This window comes from Oncorhynchus mykiss, chromosome 2, assembly GCF_013265735.2.
Source record: "Oncorhynchus mykiss isolate Arlee chromosome 2, USDA_OmykA_1.1, whole genome shotgun sequence".
Taxonomy (NCBI): domain Eukaryota; kingdom Metazoa; phylum Chordata; class Actinopteri; order Salmoniformes; family Salmonidae; genus Oncorhynchus; species Oncorhynchus mykiss.
The window spans coordinates 37,991,432-38,003,058 of NC_048566.1; the positions used below are offsets into that span (position 1 = coordinate 37,991,432).

General features: G+C 41.9%; 1 protein-coding gene across 1 annotated transcript in view; it reads right to left on the reverse strand.

The window, feature by feature from the left end:
• The window catches only part of LOC110489074 (protein eva-1 homolog B), a 79,636-nt gene extending 70,743 nt beyond the window's left edge, over window positions 1-8,893 (reverse strand). The window contains exons 1-2 of the mRNA XM_036947774.1: window positions 8,749-8,893; window positions 8,460-8,605 (exon numbers count right to left, since the gene is read on the reverse strand). The gene's annotated coding sequence lies outside the window, so the exon portion shown is untranslated. The remainder of the gene's footprint in view (window positions 1-8,459; window positions 8,606-8,748) is intronic.
• Window positions 8,894-11,627: the final 2,734 nt, after the last annotated feature.

Here is an 11,627-nt window from a genome sequence, read left to right on the forward strand (position 1 = left end):
GGGTGAGGCTTGCAAGCCGAAGAACACCATCCCAACCGTTATGCACGGGGTGGCAGCATCATGTTGTGGGGGTGCTTTGCTGCAGGAGGGACTGGTGCACTTCACAATATAGATGGCAACATGAGGAGGGACAATATATCCACATAATTTAGGCAACATCTCAAAACATCAGTCAGGAAGTTAAAGCTTGGTCGCAAATGGGTCTTCCAAATGGACAATGACCCCAAGCATACTTCCAAAGTTGTGGCAAAATGGCTCAAGGACAACAAAGTCAAGGTATTGGAGTGGCCTATAGAAAATGTGTGGGCAGAGCTGAAAAAGCGTGTGTGAGCAAGGAGGCCTACAAACCTGACTCAGTTATACCAGCTCTGTCAGGAGGAATGGGCCAAAATGCACCCAACTTATTGTGGAAAGCTTGTGGAAGGCTACCCGAAACGTTTCATCCAAGTTAAACAATTTAAAGGCAATGCTACCAAATAGTAATTGAGTGTATGTAAACTTCTGACCCACTGGGAACATGAAAGAAATAAAAGCTGAAATAAATAAATCACTACTCCTATTCTGACATTTCACATTCTTAAAATGAAGTAGTGATCCTAACTACACTAAGACAGGGACTTTTAACTAGGATTAAATGTCAGGAATTGTGAAAAACTGAGTTTAAATGTATTGGGCCAAGGTGTATGTAAACTTCCGACTTCAACTGTAATCTTATGAACATGATGGAATATCATTGAACATTTGAGTTTCTCCATGCTTGTCTGAGAGCAGCACGAAACGGTGCTGAAATAGACATCCACAGCGGGACTTTCCAGTAAGCAACAATTTGTTTGCCTTCATTAGACAACTTTGTTCCAATATGTTTTGTAATTCAGTGATAATTATTCCCATAGTAATTCGTTATGGATCCATAACTAAATCAACATCTGCATTTTGAAAGAGTATTTTTATCATTATTTTATTAACGAAAGCATAAAGATGCTGATGAAGAAATGCAGTAGTGTACAGTATATGCTTTTATATTTGGATAAAGCATTTAAAGCATTTTGAAGATATAAGCCACCTGCATTTGTTTATTAGGCTACTGTGCAGCCTGACAAGTAAACATAGCCTACAATACATACTGTAGTAAACATGGGAAAGTGTAGAATTCCTTACATAAGGGAGAGCAGGCCATGTCCAGACTTTCTCGGTGACCTCAAGTACCCTCAATAATGGCTGTACTAGAGAATGCGGGCACGCGGAAGACCAGGGTTCAATTCCCTGATGGGCGTAAGGAGTAGGCTGTCCTTGAAAATAAGAATTTGCTCTTAACTGACTTGCCTAGTTAAATAAAGGTTACACTAAGAGCATAGTATTTCTACACCCTATTATTTTTATTCTAGTCTAACCAATACCCAAACGGAGATGAAATTAAAATAAAAAATCTCATCGATTTATCAAGACCAGTCCCCATGCTTGTTTCAGAGCAGGGCAAAACGGTGCTAAAATAGTTGTAGGCTATTGCTTCTAACTTCAATATTTCCTTTAAATAAATATGACCTACACCACTTTTAACAGCACATTACTCAACACTAGTGAGACTCATGTTGACTACGGTAGGCCTACAGTATAATCGAAAAATATGACGCGACTCTCCGCCAATAATTACATAGAGGATATTTCTGTAATTTAGTGATATTTATTCCCATAGTAATTATTTATAACTAAATAAACATCGGCATTTTGAAAGAGAATTTGTATCATTATTTTTTTTAATGAAAGCATAAAGATGCCATTATTAGTTACATTGAAACTAAAACAAAGTGCAGACTGGCACTAAGAACAGAACAGCAGGAACTTTTCCGAGTCAGCTCCATTATTAGTTACATTGAAACTAAAACAAAGTGCAGACTGGCACTAAGAACAGAACAGCAGGAACTTTTCCGAGTCAGCTCCATTATTAGTTACATTGAAACTAAAACAAAGTGCAGACTGGCACTAAGAACAGAACAGCGGGAACTTTTCAGAGTCAGCTCCATTATTAGTTACATTGAAACTAAAACAAAGTGCAGACTGGCACTAAGAACAGAACAGCAGGAACTTTTCCGAGTCAGCTCCATTATTAGTTACATTGAAACTAAAACAAAGTGCAGACTGGCACTAAGAACAGAACAGCGGGAACTTTTCAGAGTCAGCTCCATTATTAGTTACATTGAAACTAAAACAAAGTGCAGACTGGCACTAAGAACAGAACAGCGGGAACTTTTCCGAGTCAGCTCCATTATTAGTTACATTGAAACTAAAACAAAGTGCAGACTGGCACTAAGAACAGAACAGCGGGAACTTTTCAGAGTCAGCTCCATTATTAGTTACATTGAAACTAAAACAAAGTGCAGACTGGCACTAAGAACAGAACAGCGGGAACTTTTCCGAGTCAGCTCCATTATTAGTGCAATCCCCTTTAAATATTTTGGAGATTTCGTTTTCAAATAATGTAAAACGAGTGAGAAAAAGGACATTATTGAACATGGGGTAAGACATCGTTACTAATTTGTAAATAAAGCCAGTTTGTTATTTAGAATGATTAATTTATGTTTTTAGAGGGAGAAAAATCAAAACCCTACAGTCATTTCATGTGTCTCCCAGTCGAGGCCAGCACTGAACCAGGATCTGTAGCAACACAGCTTGTGGTGGCTCAGACCATTGCACCACTCAGGCACTGTACAACACTGGTCGGGAGAGGCCTACAGTACTACAGTAAGAGCAAAATAATCATAAAATAAGAAAACCCTTATTGTAACAACAGTTTTAGTAAGTAATACTGAAGTCGTGTACAAATATCAGTTTCTATTTAGGTTTATGTCGCCCATTCATTGTCAGTTAGAGACACAGTAGGACTCAAAAGCATAATCAGTTCTCTAACTCCCCTCTTGTGCTGGTCTGGAGCAACGAAGTGGTGACGCAGGGTACCGTACTAAACCACAAATGACCTCTAAGTCCCACAGCATGAGCTTGCAACTTTCAAAGGAGGAACCACTGTAGGTTGATGTATGGTAAATATGTAACTTATTAATAGTCACACTATGTAGGCCAACTGAGTTGCAGTAAAAAGTACCTCCCAAAATCATACACATACGCAGCCAGCTGGCCACACACACTAACTCACGTACACAGTCCTGTGCCAAGCTCATCCTGTTCTTTGATGAGAGCTGTAGCGATGGGCTTTAACAGATTAAGCTGGGCTCTGAAGTTTGGGGGCTTTAATTAGAGACTATTTACTGCATGTTACAGGGAGATGTGCTCCTACCACCTCCCACCCACACCAAAGCCTCCTTTTGAAGGGGCAGATTGAGACAGAGGAAGTACAAGGGCTATTTCCCATCACTAGACAGAGGGGAAGAAAAGGAGGTTGGTTTAAGAGGAGTGGAATTAGGGGGGAGGGGGGGGGGGGGGGGGGGTGGAATCACTCCATGAAACTCCCAATGCAACATCCTAGGAAAAACACTTTTTATATGTCGTATAACTCTGTCCTTCCAATTCCACCCCTGGTTATGTTTGTACTGACTCCATCATCCATAGCCCTGGAAAGCCTCAACAGCACGGTTGGAAAAGCCATGCACCTTCAGTTTTCTGCTGCTAATGATACAGTGCCTTGCGAAAGTATTCGGCCCCCTTGAACTTTGCGACCTTTTGCCACATTTCAGGCTTCAACGATAAAGATATAAAACTGTATTTTTTTGTGAAGAATCAACAACAAGTGGGACACAATCATGAAGTGGAACGACATTTATTGGATATTTCAAACTTTTTTAATAAATCAAAAACTGAAAAATTGGGCGTGCAAAATTATTCAGCCCCCTTAAGTTAATACTTTGTAGCGCCACCTTTTGCTGCAATTACAGCTGTAAGTCGCTTGGGGTATGTCTCTATCAGTTTTGCACATCGAGAGACTGACATTTTTTCCCATTCCTCCTTGCAAAACAGCTCGAGCTCAGTGAGGTTGGATGGAGAACATTTGTGAACAGCAGTTTTCAGTTCTTTCCACAGATTCTCGATTGGATTCAGGTCTGGACTTTGACTTGGCCATTCTAACACCTGGATATGTTTATTTTTGAACCATTCCATTGTAGATTTTGCTTTATGTTTTGGATCATTGTCTTGTTGGAAGACAAATCTCCATCCCAGTCTCAGGTCTTTTGCAGACTCCATCAGGTTTTCTTCCAGAATGGTCCTGTATTTGGCTCCATCCATCTTCCCATCAATTTTAACCATCTTCCCTGTCCCTGCTGAAGAAAAGCAGGCCCAAACCATGATGCTGCCACCACCATGTTTGACAGTGGGGATGGTGTGTTGCTTTTACGCCAAACATAACGTGTTGCATTGTTGCCAAAAAGTTCAATTTGTTTCATCTGACCAGAGCACCTTCTTCCACATGTTTGGTGTGTCTCCCAGGTGGCTTGTGGCAAACTTTAACCAACACTTTTTATGGATATCTTTAAGAAATGGCTTTCTTCTTGCCACTCTTCCATAAAGGCCAGATTTGTGCAATATACGACTGATTGTTGTCCTATGGACAGAGTCTCCCACCTCAGCTGTAGATCTCTGCAGTTCATCCAGAGTGATCATGGGCCTCTTGGCTGCATCTCTGATCAGTCTTCTCCTTGTATGAGCTGAAAGTTTAGAGGGACGGCCAGGTCTTGGTAGATGTGCAGTGGTCTGATACTCCTTCCATTTCAATATTATCGCTTGCACAGTGCTCCTTGGGATGTTTAAAGCTTGGGAAATATTTTTGTATCCAAATCCGGCTTTAAACTTCTTCACAACAGTATCTCGGACCTGCCTGGTGTGTTCCTTGTTCTTCATGATGCTCTCTGCGCTTTTAACGGACCTCTGAGACTATCACAGTGCAGGTGCATTTATACTGAGACTTGATTACACACAGGTGGATTGTATTTATCATCATTAGTCATTTAGGTCAACATTGGATCATTCAGCGATCCTCACTGACCTTCTGGAGAGAGTTTTCTGCACTGAAAGTAAAGGGGCTGAATAATTTTGCACGCCCAATTTTTCAGTTTTTAAATTTGTTAAAAAAGTTTGAAATATCCAATAAATGTTGTTCCACTTCATGATTGTGTCCCACTTGTTGTTGATTCTTCACAAAAAAAAATACAGTTTTATATCTTTATGTTTGAAGCCTGAAATGTGGCAAAAGGTCGCAAAGTTCAAGGGGGCCGAATACTTTCGCAAGGCACTGAATATGTTCATCCCAGTGAAAGTAATAAAGCAACGTATATACTTCAAAGTAAATCACTTGTGATATGGGTCGCCATTCCCCTTTTGTCTCTGACAGTCACCCAAGGTGAAAAGGTAACACGGTAGGCTAAGCTACTGTGAGCCGAATGCACCTCAAAGTGCTCAATCTATTCAACAGACCCATATCAGTTTTCCTTAAATTTGGTGCCTGTAAATTAGGTTCATGTGAATAGAACTGTTCTACGACAGAGTATGAAAATGAAAAGTATGAGCCCCAAGACAAAGAGAGCACTTGCATAAAATAACTAAATAAAAGGTGTTAAATCTGTTTTAGCAGTCAATTGTTTCAGGCTTTCTGTTGAACAAGCCCAGTACCATTCACGTCAAGCAATGTACAGCCATCACCAAAACAAGACTGGACCAAGCGTAGGCAACCATTGACGTCATCATTCAAAATGTTGAAGCTCGGCAACATCATGAAAACATCACATATTTCGCTGGCGAACGAGGTGAATGTACAGTAATTGAATTGTCCGTTTCATCTAATTTGTGGGCAAGAAGTGAGAGGTTGAGGGAGTATGCTTTCTACACATCACTAGGAAGGGAAAGTGTGGAAAGAAAGACAGCCGAGTTTCTTTCCCAATGCTCCTGGCTGGAACCAAAGTGAAGCACAGCCCGATGTTTCCTCATTCCCTGGGAGCAGTGTGTGTGTGTGTGTGTGTGTGTGTGTGTGCTGACGGTGTGAATGGGGCCAGCTGTTAGAGTCGTAATCACTGAGTGTTCCGAGGCCTTTTCTGAAGCCTTCCCAAGACATTCCACACATTTGGTTGTAGCTAGACCTCTGTGGGATAGGTGAGGGCGTGTGTGTGTGTGTATATGTGACCGTGTGGAAGTATGTGTGTGTGTGTCTATATCCATTAAGTTGGGCTGCACTTGGGTCTATCATCCAGCGAGACCGCTAGAGTATTTGAGTAAGAGTGATATTGACTAAATGGCACCAAAAAAAAAAATTCATTTTCAAAACAACAGAAAGTTTGGATGTGATACCATCATATTTCAACATTTGGTATTTGAAAAACATCAACGGCCCATTTGTTCAAAACACTTATTTAATGTCAGACTCAATTAATTTAGTTCACTTTCTATCGGCTTGGGTGTCTCATTCCAAATGAAAACTCAAGCAAAGTTATTTTCAACAAATACATATTTCAAGTCATCACAAAATGTGCCTCAGTTTGAATTCAGCAGGTTAAATATGTGAGTGGGTACAGGTAACTCTATCCATGAACGTGTGCTTGTAATAAGAAAAGTAGATTTGAATGGTGCTTGCATTTGTGAGGCTTCATACATTACATTACAGTTGGGAACCATCGCACTGGCTTCCTGTAATGGCAAGGATAGACATTCCTGAAGTGAAACAGAAAACTGGGTCATATTCAGAAGGCACCAAATGGGATAAAACAGACCCAAACAGGGAGGGCACCATCTGAACTTGTCTAATAAGAAACACTTGTTATCGTTTCCCGTTGCATAGCGTTTTGCTATGGTGTGCCCCAATAAACCCGACCCCAGTATGGTAGGAGGAGCAAAAGTGAGACAAGACACCAACGTTATGTAGTACAGTTGTGGATATTAAAAAGGTTCCTTTTCAAAATGTCTGTTGCAGCAACGGTCCAATGTTACTGTGACAAACTCTCTTGCTGGGTGAAGCCAAGCAGCAACTTCATCAGCGAACATCTAGCAATAACCTATGCAGTTAAATACATTTCTGAACTGCAGTGCAGGTAAACTTTAGCATGCCCACACCTGTATGATTAACTTCACCAGTCCTAAGACATACTATTAGTAAAAGTGCAAACACCAACAAAACACCACTCCACAAATGTACACATGAACATACTCAATACTGTTCTGCACAGTGTCCCTATACATGTATAGAAACTCAAACATGCATACTCTTGTACGTATTTTGTGCACACATGCTTGCATGTTCGCACAGGGACACAAACACACACACACACACACACATTTGCACACACACACACACACACACGGGCAGGCAGCCAGAGCGTGCGCACACACTGCCACACACACCTCCTTGTTCAGCTTGTGGTGGGCCGGTATCCTGCGTTGACAGCGCGGATAAGGACTCCCATTGAAAAGTTCCCTCTTCTCCTCCCCCCCTGGCAGATGTTCACAGTTAGCAGGCAGTTTGACAATGACAGATACGCTCACACGCCATTTTAGATATCCCAAATACCCTGTGACATGGCATGGGCAGAGGGAGAGAGGCAAAGGAGGAAGAGAAACCATGCATACCACACATGCTAAATGGATGGGATCGTCTTGTGCGACTCAGTTGGTGGCGCTAGCAATGTCAAGGGTTCAATTCCCACAGGGATCCCATAGACATACTAAAAACGTATGCACTCACTAAGTGGCACGTGTTAAGTTACCTTACATTGCTGTATGCAGAAATCGACAAGTGAATTGACATCTATGAATCTCTATGGTACAGAGGAGTGACCGGTAGAATGCACGAGTTACGAAAAATCTTCACCCCTTCAGAGGACTCTAAATAAAACTTGTCTCTTTATTGCCCAAATTCCAATCCTCTCTAGCACAGTGACCAGACTCCGATGTGCCATTCTTTGAAGAATCAAACATGTTGTTTATCCTAATTCCTAGAGCGGGCCCAGTTCAGTTGGCTCATCTCTCACCCCAGAGAGTTATGTAAGAAGTACATTTCTCCACGTGGAGCAGAGTGGAGTCCAGAGAGAAATATGAAAGGAAAGGACATCCATCCCCCATTGCCCTGCAACATGTCAAACACGAACACTGTGTGCCTGTGCTGCACAAAAGGGGATGAGAAAGAAACATTAATGCCCACTCCAAACAGACAAGAACAAGTGCCGAGTTGGCCAAAGACTGGGCCGCTGCAATAACTACACTGCAGTGTGAGAGAGCAAAATAATGAGCGAGAAACAGACAGAAAAATACAATGGGAAAGAGAGAGCGCAAGAGAGCAGGAAGGGGCAGCTGAAAGCAATCATCTGTCATGGGAAGAGGCCGTTACTGATGTGTTTCATGCTGACTTAGTGCTTATGTTGCAGGTACACCATGTGTAGGTTTAGTAAAAATTGCCTCTAAAATCCCTAGAGTTCATGAGGGCACACAATAACAAAACGCTACAACGGAAAACGAGCATGTTCAAACAGTACCTTGCCGCATCACTCCGTTTCGGACAATTTTCCTTCATTTCGTGCCCGTAATCACAACCCTGGTCTCAGTCAGAGGTGGGTGGTGGGGATGATGCTGGACTCATGTGTCAGGAAGAGAAGATCAGCCTGTGATTGGACATGAGCGGCTAAAACAGATCGGAAATTTGGATTGATTACACTCGATATTCTCTGGACATTCTCCTATTTAAAACGTTGTATCACATTACGTCAATTACACAGTTATTGAGACAGTCAGTTGTAATCAGGGGTAGAATAGGTAAAAACTCACTCTGGATACAGACCATGTCAAATCCTAGGAATTCACCTTCAAAACCATTGCCTGACAACTCAAACTGAATTCTTCCTCTGCTCTGTTTGCTACACACTTCATTCGGAGACTGTCATTGTTCAAGTCGTTTGTGGTGACATCAAAATGAGGGGTGTTGTACAAAACAAAGTAATCAGCGATTGGATCATCTCTAACCAATCAGAGTATCAAAGCCAAAATGTTGAATTTTCAAAACGCTGCTTTACCCACGTATGTTCTGGCTCTTGCCGAACCCATTGATTTCATGGATCAATCAGAATAGTTAGAATATTCTGTTTGCGTTCTAGAAAATCGGTGGGGAGGTACTCAGATCCAAACTCATTGCGGAAAAGGAACTAGCGTGGTGTGATCGGAGCAAGGAGTTTGGGGAGCCAGGCAATGAAAAAAAAACACTTTTACATGTCATGTTTACTTGTCTTGTGCAGAACAAGTCTTCCACTGAGAGCAGTGATGTGTGGTGAATACTGGCCTATGCAGTTGTCTTCATTCATTTCGATTGGACACTCCCTATATCTACATCCCATAACTGACTCCAATGCCACAAATTATTTATTTTAGCTGGCACCAGCTTTACAAATGTGTCGAAAGTCAGTAACCATCGTTGGATTTGTCTGTCCCCTTTAATGTGGGGAGAGAAATAAGCCCTTGTGGTTTGGATGAGAGACCCAGCTGGATTTATAGGCCCTATTTAATGTGGAATTCAGAACACCATTAGTGGTATCAACTTCAGCAATGATGACTTGATCTGTGTCCATCCATCTAGGTCTGATTAAATCAACAGGAAGATGTCATTCTGTGGCTATAAACTGCATCACTAAACAAATAAAAACTCATTCGTACATAGTCACTCAGTCACAGCAGTGACTGTACAACTAAACTCCCCTGTGGACAATGAATCCTTCAGTTTTTTGCATCTTAATCCAGTTTTAGATCTTTGGGTTTATTTCCTGTATTTACTAGAGTGAGGCAACAAAAAAATGACAGAAATATATGAAACTAGAGGGATAGTTGTTTGAACAACAAATGAAGGGCAGGAATGTTTTCTCCAAGTGTTTTCCCTGGCCGCTCACATGGAAACGTTATGCACATCCTGAACGAAGAAGAGATGCCTCGAGCAGCAACAGAACCTCCGCAAAACAAAGTAGATGCTCAGAGGAAAGTCATCAAAACACTGACTATGAGATGAGTGGGTGACACACAGGACACATCAAAACTGGGATGTAAACGGAAGAAAATGTCCTGAAACAGGTTGGGACTACCTGAATTTGTCCAATAAGAAACGTTTGTTTTAGTTTTCAACGGTGTGCCCTAATCAATAGGACCCTGTAGTCAGTTAAGTCAATCATTTTAATCTAAACTACCTGACGGTTGATTTCCAACCTTGGACACTGAAGTGTTAACAATAGACTTCAACATGATCAGTTGTGGCATCTTTTAAGACTCCGCAAAATGAGATCATCTTTGTTGACGTTGGAGTGCCATGAAAGCCAAACCCTTATGAGCTAAATCAGGACATCATGACAATGGCGAAGCCAAAGCGTAATGCCTTTTGTTCGGAGCCTGCCAGAGAATGCATCAGCCCAACAGGATCGACAGCTGAAACGCACCCACTTCAATTGAAACGCATCTGCATAGTGAAACATAACAAATTAATTACTAGAATGGAGGGATAAAAGATCTTCATTCAACAAATTTGGCTGCACCCTCAGAAGGTCCGCTTGAACGGGGACGTCCATTCAATTAATTATATTAATATGGTTGGCAGCTCGGAGCTATTGAGCCGACCCTCGTGGAGACCCCCCTTCTCCCCCAGCTAAGGAAAAAAGGGTGGGGTACAGCCAAGCCTCCAGTGGCCAAGGCCCAGCCAACCATGACATACTCTAGTTTTAGGGGTCTCTGAGGGATGGGCAAGGCTCTGTAGCGTGTCAAACCCCTCGTCTGTCCACACATACATTGTGCCGTTGCTGAGAGACTGCTAGGTCATGGAGTGATGCGAGGTTTGGCAAGAGCTTAGGTGACCTCTGTTTCAAATCCCTCGGACGTCATCAGAGCAAGTTGAAAGCAAAGCAGCCTCACGGCGGAGTTCTTGTACAGACAGGAACTGAAAAACATAAGCTATCCAATCAGTGTAATAATAATTTACTTTAGTCCTTTTCATCTCGTGGGGACATAAGGTAGTAAAAATATTTTGTCACTGGAGTCTTTGGCCACAGCTTGCGGCCTATCCCAGAGAGTCCAGCTCAGCACTATAAATAAGAAAAAAATAAGGCCCATCCATAACTAAATTATCTCACCGGAATCCATGTTACAGGACCGATCAGGAACTTGTGTGCATTAGCAAATGGAAAGAAGTGTAAAGAAATTAATCGCCCGCTAGGATGTGTTTAAAGGGCTGAGGTGAGGCAGCGGAGTAGGGGCACATAACCGCGGTGCAGGGGGACCAGCAGGGGCCTTCCTGTTGGAGCAAATCTACCTTGGCCCATGGTCCAAAACTCCCTCAGAGAGAAAAGACACTGTTTCAATTGAGTATTTCACACATACATACATACCTCTCTCTGCAGGGAGTTGATACACATTCTGTAACGGCATGAGACAGACTGAAGAGTAATAACTACAGGAAGATAACCATTCATTTCCATTTTGTGAACTGAATACATAGGGTTTCATTGACGATTTAGGATTCAACACTTGGGGTTATCACACAATATCTGGTGTTCTTGGTTATAGATAGATCAAATATATTTATATTCTTTGAGAAAGTACTCCACCTACTGGCAATGACAGGAAGTATTGTCAACATTCAACGTTTCACATAAAATAAAATGGTAGGAATAGCGTAC